Source organism: Grampus griseus (genome assembly GCF_964374135.1).
Source record: "Grampus griseus genome assembly, chromosome: 3".
NCBI lineage: Eukaryota > Metazoa > Chordata > Mammalia > Artiodactyla > Delphinidae > Grampus > Grampus griseus.
Window position 1 is genome coordinate 19406708 of NC_139019.1, and position 20519 is coordinate 19427226.

Genomic DNA, 20519 nt, shown 5'->3' on the forward strand with positions numbered 1-20519 from the left:
AATATGCTTTTTACTAAATGCATGTTTAGTGAAACAATGAAGCTTTCTTTAGCTCTACTCTGTTGCTGAGGATAATTCCCAGGATGCTATCTTTTGAGACTCCATGGATGTCACATGCTTTTTGCCATATGTTTCTTGACAAAATCTTGCTTCCCCTTTGCTTTTGATTCCCTGAGTATTAATTAATCTTCACCACTGCAAGTTAACCGTAGCTACACATTAACAATACATTTATTTTTCTCCTTTCTCTGACCTGACTGTATCTGCAGAAGCTTATCATTTCCTGGAGCCCAAATGAAAGTCAGATTAAGGAACAAAACAAGCCAAATTTTGTTCAAAACTAAGGAAACAGGCAGGCAGGTTTTTTTTGTAGCTACTAACTACCTAAAGGTTAAAAATTTCCTCAGACACTTTTTAATTTTACTATTCTATTTCCAAACCTGTAAGGAATAAAATAAGTCTGAGGTGAGGTTTTCCTGGTTCTAGGAAAATTTTTCTCTCTGAAGTTCCCAAGAAGTATGTTGCACTGGAAATTCAAGTTATCTGAGAAGGTTAAAACAAAACAGGGAAGAAGTCTCCAGCTCAGTCAAAAATAGGCTCCTTCTCTCTTCTTTGCATTGAGTCCATTTTTAAAATTCCAGGGAATTCCCTGGAGGTCCAGTGGTTAGGACCCCATGCTCTCACTGCCAAGGGCCCAGGTTCAATACCTGGTTGGGGAACTAAGATCCCACACGCAGCGCGGTATTGCCAAAAAAACCCCAATTCCAACCATCATCACAGTTCCTCTGATTCATAAGACTATACAATAGATTACAAATCATGGTGAACTTTTGGTGCTATTTGACACCAATAAAGCCAAGAAACCATGGGTTCTCACAAATCACTTTCCTTCACTGCTTCATGAATTCCTAGAGGTGATTCTATGACATAAGGAACAACCCAATATGAATCAAAGTATACATTTATTATTTGTTATGGAAGTCTTCCAAACCTCACTTGTAAATTTTCTTGTAAAAATGAGTTATTAATCTGCAGTTTGGTTTGGAGAATAAGCAGAAAGTTTATGAAAGAGACTACATCAGCAAAGAGATTATGGAGAAAGAGAGAGCAAATGTCAATTCTCTCAAAAGGGCCATCACTTATGTTGCCCAGGCCTCTGCCCTGAACACAGTCAGTGGCAAGAGTGATATACATATATATAAGATTACAAGACTCAGCTATCTAACAAACTCTAGAAATTACCTGATATTTCTTTATCTCTCACTTAGCATCTCTAGACAAGTTTATTATCTCATTCACTTATTTCAAACAGGCAGTTTATCTTCCTTCCTAATTAAAGAGCAAGTTAATTTTGTTAACTGAACTTATTACCGTCATACTTCTTAAACGGACCAATTTATTCCAGACCACCTTGTGATTTTCTGGACCCCACGGTTCATTTGTTCATCTTCATCTGGTCAGTAACCAACCTTCAGCTGCTGCTTGGGATTCAAGCGTATGGGAAGAGGAACTCTTGTCAAAGAAGGACTAATGGTAAACTCATTCCTCTAAGTGGACTTAGGTATGGTATTCAGCCCACTAGGGAAGCAGAGAGGAATCTTGTGTTCAATTGAAGCTGAAGATCGTTTGCTGTCACACAAATATCCACAGTTCAATGTCTTTTATTTTTCTTTAAGCAAGGTTCACCAGCCCAGATGTAGCTGTGAAATCAACATGTATTTGTATCAATACATTTGAGAAGTTACTGTATACAAGGGATAATGCCGGTAACTTCCCTCACAAGCTTGCTTATTATATAATTCCTCCATTGGGAAAATCAAGTACTTGCTCTGTATTCTAGCAGGATAGCCAGTGTACTGATAACTGAATTCTGTTCCTTCCTATACGACGTACCACACAAATGTCTTTACTAATAAATATAGGTTGGTTCCATTCAGCATCACTCTCTAGCCAATGAAAGCACTCTTAGTTTTAAAAAGGGTCTATGAAAGATTCTATGCCATTATATAAACTCCTGATTTTTTTAAATTAAATTGCATATTTTGCTACACACTTTTTCACGTATTATTTTCCTTGTACTATCTTCCATGTGAAGAAATAAGTACATTTTTAAAATGTTTAAGCTAGACCAGAAGCATTTAAATAACTTCATCATTTGGAATTAGGCTGGCCCATGAGAAGCAGATATCAAAGTAACAGGATTTTTTTTATATACCTGAAAATTGTTTTTTTGTGTGTGTGTAGAGAAACAGAGGTAAGATCTCTAGGGCTGTTACGGCAGTTCTGCTCCATCGTCCTGAAGGACTGAAATGTCCCCAGGTTTCTGCTTTTTCCACGTGGTCTTTGTCATATAATTCGGGATGAGGCTGCAGCTGTATATGCATTCCAAGTCTCAGCATGAAAAAGAAGTGTGAGGCACATATGATTGGTTGTCTCTTAAGAAATATTCCTGGAAGCTGCCATATGACGCTTCATTTTATATCTAGTGGATAGAACTGGGACACTTAGGAATGCTTAGCTTCAAGGGAGGTTGGAAAATGTACTGTTTATTCTGGGTAACTTATGACCACCTAAAACTCCAGGTTTGGATAAATTTAGGAAGTAAGGATATATAGAATACTGAGGGATAACTATCACTCCATTACAAGAATCAAGGTTGAATGAATAGTTATTAATACTACTTTCTATAGGACTAAAAGTATAAATAATAGTAATATTAATTTTAAAATATCTTGAGTGAAACTATATTTCAGAAACTGAAGGTGCAGAAATTGTGTGAGGCTTACCAGGCTTACCTTGCTTTGGAACTTGGAAATTCTCTTCTGCTGGGAACTACACAGGATAAACTACATTAAAGAAGGTGATTTATATTTACATTAAAACCCTACAAAGGGGCTTCCCTGGTGGCGCAGTGGTTGAGAGTCCGCCAGCTGATGCAGGGGACACGGGTTCGTGCCCCAGTCCGGGAAGAGCCCACATGCAGCGAAGCGGCTGGGCCCGTGAGCCATGGCCGCTGAGCCTGCGCGTCTGGAGCCTGTGCTCCGCAGCAGGAGAGGCCACGACAGGAAGAGGCCCGCGTACCGCAAAAAAAAAAAAAAAAAAAGATTATTTCCACTGAATTAAACAATTATCTCTTTATATCACTTGTTTTACTTTTTTCAGCTTAATTCCAAAATGAATATTAATTATAAGCAGTTTATCTTTGTTTATCCAGTGACCTATTTAAAATTACGTTTATTGTCATCATAGTTATAGTTTAACAGGAAAAAAGAATTCTTATCCATCTATCTGTGTTAAGGGGTAGAATATCTCTGATGTAAATGCAAGGATCATGTCTTGGTAGAGGGGGCAAAGTCAGTTTGGGAAGCTTGTCTAAAATTATAAATGATGCCTCTATAAAGTATTTTGAGGATGCATTCAGCACACTGACATGGAGACTACTGCTGTCAGTAAAAGTGTTCAAACTCATGAATGACTCCCTGTTTTTTAATGTTTCTGTTTTAATTGTGAACAGTAATAGCCCCCAGTAGGTATAATGCTTTTCTGGGCATACTACAGACATGAAGTGGGTTTTCTTGTTGTTTTTAAAATTTATTTATTTTATTTTTAAAATTTATTTATTTTGGGCTGTGTTAGGTCTTCGTAGCTGAGCGTGGGCTTTCTTTAGTTGCGACCAGCGGGGGCTACTCTTCGTTGTGATGCGTCGCCTTCTTATTGCGGTGGCTTCTCTTGTTGCAGAGCACGGGCTCTAGGCGCGCGGGCATCAGCAGTTGTGGCGCACGGGCTTAGCTGCTCTGTGGCATGTGGGATCTTCCTGGACCAGGGCTCGAACCCGTGTCCCCTCATTGGCAGGTGGATTCTTAACCACTGCACCACCGGGGAAGCCCATGAAGTGGTTTTGATTCACATAGGTTGTCCTTATGGTCAATAATGTTGGCAAAATTAGAGTTCAAAGTTTTGAAATAGGATAGCTAAAAGACAAATCAAATAATGGCAGAGGAGAATGTTGAAGACAAACTGATGCCCAAGGGATTGTTTGCTTTTGGTGTGCCTCTTTGTGTCTGAGTTTCAGAGGTAGTGGTGTTTGCGTGGGTACCTGCTTGGAGTTTGTATCTAAAGAGAGAAACATGTCTATAGGCTTTAAGTGGAAGATTTTAAGAATTTAAAAGAATTCCAAGTGTCTGCTTTTCTTAGAATGCCTCTGTTGACATGAAAGAAATATACTGCTAGGTATTTTTTCAGCAAAGATGGGTTTATCTGGGATCAGCAGAGAATTGTAATTCAGGGACTGCAACTGTGGTGAGCCATGTGTCAGTTCCCACATGGCAAGGGAAAGAAAACATTTTTTTATAGAGAGGAAAAGGAAGTTGGGAGGACCATAATAAATAGAGTCCATGGTTTTTCACTGGCTGAGCTGTTGCCAGGAAAGAAGAGTATTTCTTCTTTCTCTTGGGCTCTGCTATCCTCACAGGGCATGAGCACTCTCCCTTCTGGTCTCCCACTTCTATTTAATTGAGGTTTCTGTTTCTTATTCTCTTCCATCTCTTTATAACAGCTGCAGCACTGGGTTAAAGGTCTAGGAGCTAGGCTTCTAAACATTTGCTGATTTGCTTATTTTTATTGTTTCATAAGAGATTTTTCAAGGAAAAATATAATAGGTTTATTTTTCTCAATACTAAATCGAAATAGAAGGCACAGTTTAAAAAACAATTATGTGGGCTTCCCTGGTGGCGCAGTGGTTGACAGTCCGCCTGCCAATGCAGGGGACACGGGTTCGTGCCTCGGTCCGGGAGGCTCCCACATGACACGGAGCGGCTGGGTCCGTGAGCCATGGCCGCTGAGATTGTGCGTCCGGAGCCTGTGCTCCGCAACGGGAGAGGCCACAACAGTGAGAGGCCCGCGTACGGAAAAAAAAAAAAAAAAAAATGTTTGGACATCTTTCTAAATGTCATTTCCTTACCTGAAAAGTGTGGAAAACTATCATCTAGCTAAAAGTTCCAGAGTCAAAGTGAATATCCTAGTTCAACTAAATGTAAATGTAAGATATATCTAATTATTCTTACTTTATTAGAAGGTGATTTATCTTTCTGTATTTGAATCTTCGTTGATATCTTTCACATTGTAGGGGAGGAAGAATAAATTTCCTTCTAATCCTTAAGGTTCTTGCCTGAGACGTGCCTTGTAATAAGAGACAGCTTAACAGGAGAAGAACAAACAGAAGTTTAATAACATGTATACCTCCTGTAAAAATGGGAGAGACCCATGAAAACTTAGTAACTCTTGGATTTGTCCCAATAAGATGGTGCGGAGTGAGGCAGCCAGTTGTGGGGAGCTGTTGGGAAAAATACAATAAATAAAGGTAAGGTTGTTATACAGATTTAGGTCTTTCCCTTCTCCCAGAGTTTCTAGAGATTTAGTCAGCCTTCTCTTTCTGGCACAGAGAAGGAGACACCCATACAAATGGAGATTTTTCTTACAAAATGTAAATGTCTCTTTCAAAAGGTAACTTATTCTTGGCTTTCAGAGCTTTCCCTAAGGCTACTGTTCCTTAAAAATAATCAGCCTAAGATAATCTTTATGCCAAAGAGACATATTAAGAACCTTAAAAGGGGCAAACATTTTTCTGATTTTGAAAAAAATGAAGGCTATCAAATCTTTTCCAACTAGAAGTATCAAGTCACCCTTTAACTAATCAACCAGAATATTATACAATATACTTACTATAAATACATATCTATTATAAATAAAATATAGGCAATAAGACTTATAAAATAACGTTTTTTTCCTAGTTTTAGAACATTCTCAGGGCAGAGGCACATTTCCTTTTTGGTTTCTCTGAAATGTATCTTAGTTGGAAACATTTATAAAGCACAACTTGAAAGACTATCTACATAAATCCTGATACTACCAAGCAATTTGTCTCAATATAAACTTGTTTCTTCAGTAAGAATTGGATGTTTTTGGAATAAGTGTACAACTATATGGAGATATAATAAATGCAGTGGTTTTCTTACTAATTCTTATTTGGCATGGGATAGCATGTTTCTAAAATATTTTAAATGAATGGCATAATATACATACAGCTGTTCTGGAATTTTTGTGTTTATAAATCTAATCCTTTGACAACTGATGAATGGACCTAGTTATAATTATTTGAGAGTAAATGTCATTTCCATCTACTATTTAATTCACATGCACCAAGAAGTGACATTCCTTTTATATAGTAGGTAGTCAATAAATTCTAAGTGTCTGAATTATACATGTCGGACAATAATTAGTATTGATGCTACAAAGAACAAAGAACTTTATTTGGAGTCTTAAGAATTACAATTAGGAATCACAGGAACTGCAATTCAGGAGACACAGTTCCTCATAAAACCAAGTGTTCTGTGGGGTTGAAAGTTCAGATTCCATCCGGCCTGAGAGGTGCATAAGTCCCACTTCCTCACTTGCCTCCGGCTCCATTTTAGAAAGCTCTCTTAGCAATACTGACTATATCTATCTAGCTATATATCTATATATCTATATATATTTTTTGCGGTACATGGGCCTCTCACTGTTGTGGCCTCTCCTGTTGCGGAGCACAGGCTCAGCGGCCATGGCTCACGGGCCCAGCCACTCCGTGGCATGTGGGATCCTCCCGGACCGGGGCACGAACCCGTGTTCCCCTGCATCGGCAGGCGGACTCTCAACCACTGCGCCACCGGGGAAGCCCCTGACTACATTTTGATTTTCTTTTCACATACCAAAATCCTCTTAAAGTTTGTAGTTTATTGACAAACTTAAAAAGTAATAAAATAATTAAAATTTAATGTCTCATATAATTGGAATCATACAGTATTTATCTTTTCGTGACTGACTTATTTTCACTTAGCATAATGTCCTCAAGGACCGATGTAGTGGCTGGACCAGCCTTTGTTGTTCTTATTATGATTGCAAGACACCCTCAGCAGTAACCATCAGGAAAGTGAAAAAATAAAAATGTTTATTACTCACAGTTCCTGGAGGCTACACAGCATGTCTGGGGCCACACAGCAAGAGGGAGTGTGCAAGCCTGGGATTCTGCTTTTATTGGGGTGAAGGGGGGCCTAAGTTTCCACAGGTTCACTCTCTACTGGTGAATTTAAAACATAAGAGTGGGAATTAATGCACAGGAAGAAAAGAAAAAATAAATAAAAGGAAAAGAAAAAGTGGCCAAACTCTCAATAATGTAAATCATCCAATGATCTTTAAGCAAAGGAACTTTGGTGGGGATGGAGAGATGGGGAGGGCAGGGTGGCCTGAACCATCCTCTAGTCCTGTGTCTGGCAAGGTGTTTATTCAGATAGCCATCTTTGAAGTGGATGCCTCAGCAATCAAAGCTTATGTCAGGAACTTGCATTACAAAAGAGAAAAACCGGTTATCAGGGCTTACACCACAAACATGTGACAGAATTCCCTTGTTTTTTTTAAAACAGAATAATATTTCGTTGTATGTATAGGCCGCATTTCTTTTATACATTGTAAGGGAGCAAAACTTGTCACCCCAAAATGCATCTTTTTGGCATGCAGAGCTGAAAACAGTCAAGGCCCAGAAGACTCAGGAAGAAACTCTGACTTTCCACCTAACTGTCTGAAAGAATTTAGGTAAAAGCCTTGTTCCAGGAATGGAGCTATCCCATAGATATCTATAGTATAATATGAACTAGGTATGATAGACAGAGAGGAACCCAGCAAAGTCTGTTAAAATTCCTCTCTGTGTCCCATTCTCTCTGCACGGCCCAGCATAAATTTGCTTACCAAGCATTTGTTTTTCCATCTTCATGTGAATTGCCTTCTACCTCTAAGAAGTTCCAAACTGTTACCCCCAACATTTTCTTTTGTCTTTAGCTGAAGATGCTGTTTAAGGCGAAGCTTTCAGCCATTTTGTTGAGTTACTCAGTTTTCCTGGGTCTCTCCCATATATACATATTATTAAACTTTTGTTTGATTTTCTTCTGCTTTTGTGTCTCATGTCACCTTAATTCGTAGACCAGCCGGAAGAACCTAGAAGGGTAGAGAAAAACTCCTTCCTCCCCAGCACCATTCATCTTCTAGGGACATTTGGGTTGCTTCCATCTCTTGGATATTGTGCATAATGCTGCAATATATCTAAAGTAATCAAAGCCATACAAATAAAAAGTAGAACTGTGGTTTCCAGGGGCTGGGGGAGGGAGGAGGGAAGTAGTTGTTCAATGTGTATAGAGTTTTGGTTTTGCAAGCTGAAAAAGTTCTAGAGCTCTGTTGCATAACGATGTGAATATAGTAGCTAAGACTAGTAAACTACACACTTAAAAACTGGGTAAGAGGATAAATTTTATGTTATGCTTTTTAACATAATTTTAAACAGCTAAGAAAAATGTCTCGTATAGAAATTTTAAAGATCAAAATTTGATTCTTAACCGTAGCTGAGATTAGGATTAATTCTACCACCTGTGACAACCTAATTTCAAACACACTGATCTCTTCTCCAGTTGTGTTGAATGAAAGAACAGCATGACAGTGAATCAATGTCGTGGAAGGAGAGGCTGGAGTAATGCTCTGCAGTTTGGATAGATGTTTCCTGTTTTAAGTGAAAGACTCTAGTTTTTTCCTTTATCTTTGGAGTAATATACCATCATCTTCATAAAATCTAATCACTTTATTGGTGCATTGTGTAGTAACTCCAGTTGGAGACATATCAAGCCAAGAGAAATATAAACAAAAAAGACATCACAAGACTGCATATACCTTATATTAAAAAAGACTTCTAGTTTCATAATTTAAATTCAATCCCTTACCACTCTGAAACACTATCTGGAGTAATAGTGGTCTCACTGGTTTTGAGTTTTTAATAACATATATTTTGAAGAACATCTTCTAAAACATCCTGATTTATCAAGTTAATCATGTTAGAACAGTTTATAATGGTTTTGTAGTGTTCACATTTGTTAAACTGGGAAATGAAAGTCAAAATGGAGTCAGTGTAAAAAAAAAATGGAATCAGTGTTGCTAAGAGCGCCTTCTAAAATGGGCCTGGGTGGCCATTGAAGAAGTGGGACTCATGCACATCTCAGCCCAGACAGAATCTGAACTTTTGACCACTTATTATCTTAACATAGGCATCCAGAACATCTGCACAATGTTCCAGAAACTCAAGATACTTTTTGTACCCTCACCCTAAATAATTCATGACAGTCTATCCCTTAAGGATAAATATTTCTCTTTTTGCATCAGAGTCAATCATCATTCTTACAAGAAAACTTTAACAACCCTGTGGCTTTTGCCTTTATAAGCCCCTGATTCTTTCTCTTACCCGAACACTTTCAGTTTTAATCGGAATCTGTGTCTCCCTAATTATAACTCCTAAGACCCCAAATAAAGCTTTTTGCTCTTTGCAGCTCGATGCTAATTGTTGTTTAACAAAACTAATGCCAAATGATATGGCACGGTCTAATATCTTCCTCAAAGACTAGAGTAATAATCATCTGTTACTTATTCAGTTGTAGAAATAATCACATAAGAAATTGCATGTGCATATTGGGAAAATAACAGGAAAACAGAATAATATGATAAGTTATGGAAATACCATAAGTTGTTACTGAATATTCTCCATATTAAGCATTGGGATGAAGCATAGCACATTAGGCACTTAATAAAAGCTTTGCTAATAGTGGCATGACACTCATGTATTCACATTAATTTTCAAATATTTTTGACACATCACAAATTAATATTTAATTTGAACCCTGTTCAAATAAACATGCCTTGATTAAAAGCAACTTTTAAATATAAGTATTTACATTTAAGGCTGGCAAGTGAGAAGACTTGGCTGAGATCATTTTATTCCTGATAACAGGAGATGGGAGAAGTAATAGGGGGCTCTTCTAGATTACAAAGACATAATGACATTTTTTATCAATATGTCTCATTGAAACACAGAGAATATTTTATTAGGACAAGAATATTAAGGACAAAAGTTTAAAATTTCACTAAGAGATCAGTCAAGAGTAATCATTGTATGTTGCATTCCCATTACTATAATGAATACAATACGCAAATTAAAGCTTTCAAGACGCAAGAAAATAAATAATTCTTAATATAAGTGTTAAATTTAAGATAATCTGCAGCAACAAATTATTTAAATTGTGGTACTGTAGTGACCAATGAAATACGTGAAAGTGATTTCAGGTTCAAATAATGGATGGGGAAGAATGGGAGACTGCTTAGTTTTTATACAGAAGCATGCCAAGAAGAGTAAAACGTTGAATTTTAAATAAAAAATTTAAAAATTACCCTCCAAACTTTATATTACAGAATTTACAGACTTATAAGGAGATTTTTCATAAAGATAACTGTAGAGCATTTGATTTTCAATATTTTAACCCAGTTAAATCCCCAAATTAGAAGCTACTGGAGAGTTATTTAGGGAATAGATTGTAGAAAGAACAACTGTAGAAAGTTGAAAATATTTTTCTTATTTTCCAATCTTGTACTACTAACAACCTATTTTCCCCAAATAATTGGCTTTACCCTTTTTAATAAGAATTATATTTAACTATATTCAGATTTACTTAATAAAATAAATGATGAGATTTCTGCATTGTGTCACCTCCCTATAAATCATTCCATATAATCCAAGATTCAATAACTTTAGTGATTAATTGGAGAGACATAAACAAAATTCTGTTACCAACAAGATCAGAAAAAAAAAAAACAACTGTTAGAGTTGACACAAATAACTGCATAAGCTACTAAAACTGAAAATAGCACTACAAGATGAAAAAACAACCCAATAAGTTCCAACCACTTTCTGACTCTGAAAGCAATTGTTAATGTCTGTACAAGTCACTGGAAAGACATCAATACTTGTAGACTATCATTAAAGGCACTGAAGTGATAAGAAACTAAATCACACTCTTCATCTCTGTCACTTGTAAAATTTAGGGCTGCTTGAATTTATAATATGTCATCCAGGGAAAAAGGTAAATCTAGTCTTTTAATTCATTTTCTTGGTGTCATTGTCATTACAAGTTTTCATATTTTATATGTTTAATATTTTTTATGAAGTATAAATACTATTAAATTACTTGTGAAAAAATACAAAACATACTTTTAAATCCATCTTGCACACTTCCACACCACTCCCCATGGGAGAAAATGCAAGCTAAATTATTAAATTCATAAACATTAAAATATATAGTAGCATTTTTTTTTAAAGTAGGAGTGTAATACAACTTTGAACTTGATAGAAGCAGAAAAAGGCCAGAAAACTTTCAACAAGATAGGACAAACACAAAAATTAAAACAAAATAAAGAAGTAGAAAACATTAACCATTGTCAAAAAAAATCATGGAGAAATTATTCAAAAATATCAGCAATCATAATAAATATAAATGCATGTATTTTGACCTTAAAATAGTAGATGTGTTTGATAGATAAATGCATCTATGTGTCGTTTACAAGAAACATACTTATTACAAAAAACAGAACAGTTATTCGAGAAAGGTGTTTAACAAACCTTAAGGAAAGATTTGAAGTATGATTTAATCCCCAATTTTTTGCACATATGAAATGCTTAGAGCTACTTTCAGAGTACGTTGTGGATAAAAGAAATGATACTATTTTCATTCTTAGTCTAAGAAAATTCCTTAAAACTGGCCCACAGGACTTGTCTAGTAGCTTTTCTCCTGGACCTATATGGAAGATGGTTGAAAAAATTTAATTTTCCCTTGTTTGCAAAAGCTACCTGCAAAAATTACTGTTCTTGTTAATCACATGTTGTGCATAGACCTTCTGAAAGATTATAATGGTTTGTTCAAGTAAATATAGAAAACGTATATTTGCCTGAATAATCATGTCTCTTATCGGCTCCTTTCAGAGCCTTTTTTATATACTGTGAGAAGATGAGAATTATTGAAATAAAGCCATCCCTTACATTGATCTTTTCTCATCTAGTGATAATAGGAAAACATTAAGCAAAAAAGATCAGTGGAGCAAAATTAATATTAAAGAAAAATATGATAGTATCATAAAAACAATAGATAAGAATATACAGTTGATTTTTATTATTCTCAGTAGTTATATAAAGTTGCCAGGAACACTGAATTAAGTTATACTGAGTCATTTGTCCTAGGGTAGGTGAATATTGTGTGTAAATATTCATACATGTATATATATGTACAAATCTCACTTAGACTGTAATCTTACAACTTAAAAAAAAAACAACTCATCTTGGTATTTTCTATTTTCTTTATTTTATGAAAGAGAAAATGATGTTCACAAGTGTTAAGTCACTTGCCTGAGGCCTTCCCAATAAAATGTGCCAGACTTAAGATTTAAACCCAGTCCAACTGGCCCCAGAGACGGAGCTTCTTGCACTCCATTGCCTGTCTCCCACCACCTCTATTCCCTGGTCATCTCTGTATGAGGCTGAAACAGGAAGGCAGAGCATCATCTTTTTCAGCCTCAGCTGGGAATGTGGAAGTCAGGTAACGCAAATTTCCACTATTCTCATGCATGTCTGTGAATAACTACAAAAGTGCCATGAGTATTCATTTTGGGTTTACAAATACACTTTCACATGTAGAGAAACTTGTAATTACAGAAGCCATGAATAATGAGGATCAACTGGACATTTATAAAATACATATTTCATAGTTATTAAAGAAATACTTTTTCAAAATGTGGAAATCATGAATATATGTACACCTCATACTAAATGCCAAAGCCTCAATATAAAGTAAGAAAAACTCAGCAAAATATCATGAGGATACAAATTTTCAGATATGTCAGAGAAATTTTATCATTTTTCTCAGATATTAGAGATTAAGCAGTTAAATATAACTAATAGTATGGAAGACTCTTATACTGCAAATAATGAAATTGAGAGTGTTTCATATGTAATTTTTAAACTTTAGATAAAACAGAGGCTGTCCTAAAACATTTTTTAAAAGGCTATTTGAAAAGCAACAGAGTAAATGATAATTTTTGCATACTTTTCAAGTTAATTCCACACAATATTATTACATATTATTTTTTCATAAATAAATTTGTTGTGTATACTTATCAAATTTATGACAGTGGTTGTCAGTGTAAGAGGAGGGAAATGCCACTGGGAATAGGTAACTCAAAAGTTAGTCGATTTTAACAACAAGATTCTATTTTTTTCATTTAAGTAAAATTGATAATATTAACAAAATGTTTATGCAAAATGTGTAAAAGGAAACCATATCCCTTTATGGTAGGGAAGATTCTAAAATGACCCTGAGGATCCATGCCCTAGTATAATCCCCTGGAGTGTAGATAGGTCTTGAGAACATGATGGGAAATCACTTCCATGATTATGTTATCTTATATGGCAAAGGAATTTTGAAGATAAAATTAAGGTCCCTGATCAGTTAAGTGCAAGTTAATCAACAGGGATATCAGATCTAGTAGCCATGACCTAATCAGTTGAGCTCTTTAAAACGGAGAGACTGGAGGCCACAGAGATGATCTCCTGCTGTCCTTGAAGGACAAGTCACCAGGAGTTCCACAGCTGCAAGGTACTGAATTCTGCCAACTATGTGAGCTTGAAAGAGGATCTCTAACCTAAGATGATACCCAAGCACAGCTGACATCTTGAATACAGCCCTGTGAGATCCAGAGCAGAGGATCACGGAAATTGTAAGGTAATAACTATATGCTGCTTTAAGATATTAAGGTTGTAGTAATTTGTTATGTAACAAGACAAAAGTAATGCACTTTCTATAAGCAGAAATACTAATGTTATTGAGTGGAGAAATCTCCCTGGAATGTGACACAGTTTGCTTTTAACTAGCTATCTGGTCTTAGGCAAGCGATTTAATTTCTCCAGCCCTAAAGGAGTGTTTTTACAATAAAAGTATCCAAATCCCTTAAATTTTAAAGATTTATCCTATACTCTAAGAGTTACCAAAAAAATAATAATTATTGCCATGTTTAAGGAAGCCAGACACTTTCCAAGTATTGATTAGTAGATTAATTAATTAATGTATTGGAACATTAATCATTTTATTAAACAAGATGGTAGTAAATTAATTTAATCATTATGTGCTTTAGCAAATATTTCTTGAATATTTACCACACAAGCTAGATGACATAGATACACTAAAAAATAAGCAGTCACTCCATTTTTTTTGTGATTACTTAGAGTGGATAATACATTGGATGAGCACTAAACAAATGCAGAGAACTAGAATCGGTTTTCTTGATAAAATGAGAGCTAAACTGAGACTGATTGAAGAAATCTTACAAAATCAAAACTGGCCTTGGAGAGAATGAGGAGTTCTTCAGGCCAAGAGAAGTTAATATGCAAAGGTCTGAAGTTGTGAATGAACTTGGTAAAAGTAAGAACTCACTATTCCCTTTGATTTGAGCAAACAACTCAAACGGAAGAGTGCTTACATGTGAGACAGGGTAAAAGAAAACACAACAAAAAACTAAGACAATATTATAAAAGGCCTAGTAAATTATTTTAAGGAATGTAGGTGTTACCATAAATAATAGTAATATTTTTAGATGTTATTCTAGCATATGTTGTTTATTTGTTTTAATGAAGTCTGAACTCTCTACGTTAGGGAGAAATATTAGTGGCTTATAAACCTACATATAAACCTATATACAACATAATAAATTGTATTATTAATATAGCTGCAAGTATCTAGGCAATGATATAAAATTATTGAAGAACAGATATAAATCTAATTTAATAATCTCTATTTAAAGAGATGTGTCCTAGAATGAATTCAGTGACGGCAGGAATGGAGAAGAAAAAAATGCATTAAGGAAGTAGTAAGGAGAAAAACAGACAGGAATTGATGATAAATGTGATAGTTACAGAATAATAAAGACAAGACAACAGGAGATAACGGAGTAATTCCTAGCTTACTTAGTTCGTAGATATGACAAAAATCAGAAAATTGTAAGCAGATTTAGAAAAAAAAGGTGGTCTTTGCAGTTCAGAACATGCTGAAGAGAGGTGCCTTTGGACATTTAAGTCAGAGCTTTTCAAAACTTTTACATAGAGTACACAGTCTGTCAACAATTTACTTAGTATTTCCCCAGGAAAGGGTTTAAGATTGAATGGTTTAAGGCCTCTAACAATGCCAGGGTCTCCAGAGCAGCCAAAGTTGGGACTTATGGTTTGAGTGGAGATGAGTAGGAGGGTAAAGGGAGAATATATAGGTTTATGGCCACCACACCCTTATAGATTGGCCTCTTAATTTAAATGCCTGGAGGGGAAAGCATTTAATTCAGTCTCTACTATATGTGTTGAGTGGGATCAAAAGATGTTATTTTTTATTTTTTAATTTTTATTACAGGCTCAAGACTTGTCAGCATCTTTGTACAGATCTAGGGCTTAAGTTTTGATGAGACACTGTGAAAGAAAGTGACCTCAGTCCTTGAGTAAAATAGAAAGTGAACACAGGGAAACCTTCGACAGACTTAAGTGTGTGATCATTATATCAGATGAAAAATGTTTTATTTATCTGTTGCTGCATAATAAACTTTCCAAAAACAGTAGATTAAAATGACCATTTAATTTTGTTCACAATATATCAGGAACTTGGGAAGGGATTTGGGGTCATTCATTTCTGATTTACCTGTCATCTTCTGGGGTGGTTGGAGCTGCAGATTCCACATCCAAAGTGGCTTCTTCACTCACCTGCTGGAACCTTGGTGTCCCCCTGACTCACCTCTCTATCCACGGGGAGTCATATTTCATGAGCTCTTCATGGGGCCCGGGCTTCTCACAGCTTGGTGGTCTGAGGTTAGTCACACTTCATATGTGGAGCTGGTTTCCGCAAAAGCTAGCATTCAGAGAGTAAAAGGAGAAAAGACTAATTCATAGAAGTTCAATATATAAATATATAGTATAAAATACATAAATGCATATATAGTTTTATATATGAAACGTAAATATAGGTTTCCCTCATTAATTGAAAGTATTTCTATGAAAACCTTTTGTAAGCTGAAATGGCTTAAAGCAAAGAATTACCTTAGGACACATCTTGCTAATGGTTGCACAAAAGAAACTGAGAAAAAGCACAGATGCTCACAGACACAGTTCAAAGTTATGGTGTCTTGACACTGAGATGCTGAGTATAGTTCCCCAGAAAGGAGCTTGCTGGTGCCACTCTCACAGCTCGGGGTTAGCACTGCCTCTATAACTGCTCTCTGCAAACCCTGAACACAATTTTCATTTTTTGCCTTTTCTCATAATAGCGAAATCCTCTTTGGATTGCTTTTGTTAGTGAAAACAGTTATTAATGCAGGTCTTTTGTAAAAGCAAAGTGGCATAAAGCAAGCCCCCCAAATGAGGGATTCCTGTATATCTAATTTCGGATTTTGGTAGTCTAATCATTTTGAATAATAAACCAGAGAATATGAAAGGTGGAAACACTCTAAAAAGCAAAACCATAATTTGCTATAAAAGATTATTCAAAATTAATATCAGCATCTAAAATGGTGTCAAAGTTAAAATGCAGAGAATAATTTGCAAATATCAGGGGTTAGCCATGCAAAATGGTTGTATGAGATAAGGCAGATAAGTGAATTTTGAGGCAGATCACAGGGACTGATTTTTTTTTTTTAACCTTAGGTTTGCTTCAGTCCTCTGCTTGTCCTCATATACTACATATTTCTCGATGGGAATTGGTCAACTATAGTTTAACCTACTTCCGTTAGTCAGAATAATCAATGATGGTGTCTGTTAACTGATGGGCTGAAGCCAGTGTGTATGCACACATGTACTGTATGATCTACTGCTCAGACTGCCATACTTCATCTACTGCTTAGCTTTGGTGCTATACCTGGGCTTTGCATTTTTTGTTATTTTATTTGACTTTGACATAAAGGACAAAACTGAAATTTCCCTTCTTTATCAGTCACTAAAGGTAAATTATTATTTATTGCAGGGGAGTGATTTCCCTTATAAAATTGATAAGAGAAAATCCTTCATTTCTTTAAAAAGTGACAGTATCTTAGCTGTGCTAAAAATAGCTCATCGGATGTGAGAGAGATTTACATATGCAGTGGAAGCCATTATTTCCCCAAGGTTATCTAGATGATAGCTGCCTTATTGTTCCTTGGCAACAGTACCCTCCCAAAGTGCTACTGAAAACACTTCAGATATTAAATAAACTGTTAACCATTGTTCTGTAGCTGATTTCTAGACGCTCTCATCTGTATTGGCAGGATGCATGATATCATGTATATGAAATCCTGCTGAGGGATCACTAATAATAATTCACTGAATTGTACTTTTTCTCATTATTGTATCTTGTTATCTGTGGCCATAAACACATGCACATATACTTATAGTCTATCTCAAACTGTAAAGCAAAACATTTCAAAAGTATGCAGGTGCCTTGTAATACTAAGTGCCTCATCAATGATGCAAGTACGTAACCAAGAGCAAGCAGAGATCTTTCACTTCTCAAAAGCTTCTCTGTTTTATGATGATATGAAAGTGGAATCATAAGAAGAGGTTGAGTACTAATATATGCAGTCTACTCATTCTATTTACATATTTTCAGCTATGTTAACATATGATCAAGTGTAAATATAGTGCATTTTCTGCTTCTTTTCCTTGCAAAAACTATATACATAAATTTTCTAAACTAAAAATTTCTCTACTCATTTGCAGAAGTTAAATACACCTCCTTCAAAAAGTACTGATGACTTGTTTTTTCCATAATCCCAATTTCATTATAAACTTTTATGTGATACACAATTATTAAAATTTCCATAAGTAATGTTCTAGACCTGGGGACTGAGAGAATAGTAAGTCAAGTCTCTAGCATTAAATAGATCAGTTTAATTAAAGGGTTAGAATTACAAAACCTTGCCACCATCCACACAAATACCACCAGTATTTTTTTAATCCCTATACTTGCTGCTTGTTCATCAGAATACTTATTCTCATCTACCACCAGATTGAAATATTACATACATACGTACTTGATTATTACCTGCCCATATCCATCTAACTTTCATGAGGCAAAAACTTTGTTCCAGTAACCTTCTTTTATGAAGTTATTTCTAGAGATTCCAGCTAACCAATTTCTTAAAGACTCAGTGACAATGTGAATTTAAAGGGGGGTAAATATAGCACGAGGGGACCGTAGCTGTTTCTTTTGGTACACTATAGTCACATCCATTTGGCTTAATACTGATTCCAGCTATAGCTACAGTGGTCAGCTCTACGTAAGTTCAGCCTCATATTTACAAAAAGGGAAAATACCTTACAAAGTTATGAAGAAATTATCAAACTCATTAATAATGTAAGATTGTGGTTATAAACAACATAAGCTAATTTTGAAAGATCAGATTGTCCAAGATATGTTTGCATTTGGGGCAATGAAAATCCATATGCTCTGCTGATCTGCCCATTGCTTATTCCAGAGGAAAATTCTTAGCATATTTTTATGCCGTCAGCAGTCTTTATAACATTTTTTTATTTCTTTCTTCTGGATAAACTACCTTTACTTGTCTTTGGACAACTCACACTCTTGATTTTCTTTTGATCTCACTATCTCACTGGCTATCCTATTTGCTGGTAAACTCATTTGATATTACCTCAGTGCTCAATCATTGGACCAGTACTTTGACTTTAAATTCTGTCTCTGTGCTGTGGACTCATAAATTTATATCTTCTGCCAAGATCTCTTTCCTGAATTTAGGATACATATACTCAACTTATAATTTTAGATCTTTTTTATTTATTTATTTATTTTTTTGCAGTACGCGGGCCTGTCACTGTTGTGGCCTCTCCCATTGCGGAGCACAGGCTCCAGACGCGCAGGGTCAGCGGCCATGGCTCACGGGTCTAGCCACTCCGCGGCATGTGGGATCTTCCCGGACCGGGGCACGAACCCGCGTCCCCTGTATCGGCAGGTGGACTCTCAACCACTGCGCCACCAGGGAAGCCCTAATTTTAGATCTTGATCTGCACGACTAATAGGTATCTCAAAATTAACACATCCAACAGTTAACTTCTGTTCTTCAACCCTCACCCTTCCCCAGACCAAATATGCACTCCCCTTGGTCTTCCCCCATTTCAACTACTGCTATCCAGTTGTTGTGGCCAAAAATATTGGAGTAATATTTTTCTGACACCCCACATTACATCTGTTGAGATTCTCAGATCAAATTTCAAAACACATTCAAGAATACAGTTATTTGCATCATCCACTAATACCACCCTTGCTCAGACTACAATCAGTTTATCCTTGTATTACTGAATTGGCCTCATGATGTGCTCTCCTATCTGCAGTCTTCCCATTTTACATCATATTCTCAACACAGCAGCCATATTGAAGCTGCTAACCATAAATCAGATTATGTAACTTCTCAGTTCAGAATCCTCTAGTGGCTCTCCATTTCTTTGACAGTAAAAGACCATGAGGCACTGCACATTCTGCCACCTTCTCTGATATTTTCCTATTTCACCTCTCACTGCTCTACACTGGCTCACTCTGCTCCAGCCATATTGACCTTCTACTGTCCTTTGAACATGTAGTGATCCTTCCAACACAGGGCTTTTGAAATATCTGTTCCATCTGCCAGGACTGTTCCTCCTCCAGATATCTGCATGAAATTCTTTCCTAAAACCATATGAAAGGTCACCTGACCACCCTTCTAGTATTACAGAATTTCCAAACATTCTTTTTTACTTTCTATGGCTCATAAACATTATAATCAACACTGAATCTTAGTTATGATTAATGTTTATATGCACTAAATAATATGTGAGTAGTTCTAAGGTAGGTTCCTGTTTCTTTGTTTTTCTTTTTATTGGCTATATACCTGTCACTATATCTTTGTAGCTTATTTATTTTATACATAGTAGTTTGTACCTTTACCCCAATCTTGTCCCTCCCCCATCCCCTCTCCCCATTGGTAACCAGTATTTTGTTCTCTATATCTGTGAGTCTATTTCTGTTTTGTTATATTCATTCATTTTATTTTTTAGAATCTACTTTTTAAAAAAAAATAATATTTGTTCCAAAAGTATTCCTAGCACCAAGAACCATGCTTGGAACATAGTAAGGCACTCCATGGATATTTATTGTATAAAGAGAAGGTTTGTTGATGTTTCATTCATGCTAATAGGACAAAGTATGTTTTTACCATTTGATCCAGATATATTAATCCCTAGTATATACCTGAGAGAAATTCTCATGAGGTTAAATTTAAGATTACTTTATTGCAGCACATTTTGCTAAAGGATTTAGCAAATCACATAGGTGGGTCACAAAAAAAGAAAAGAAAACAGTGTAGGATTGAGAGAATATTTAGAAACAGATGATTAGCTAGTAGAGTCAATATTAGAATATAATGTTAACTTTTTAAATATATGTTACAAGGATACTGTCAAATTCAAAAGATATCAGAAAAGTTGAGTGAATATTGGGAGGATAAGAGTAAGAATAGGATTGAAGATGAAAAATAAAACAAGAGGGAGGCCTTGTATGGACTGGTGACAAGAGTAGACT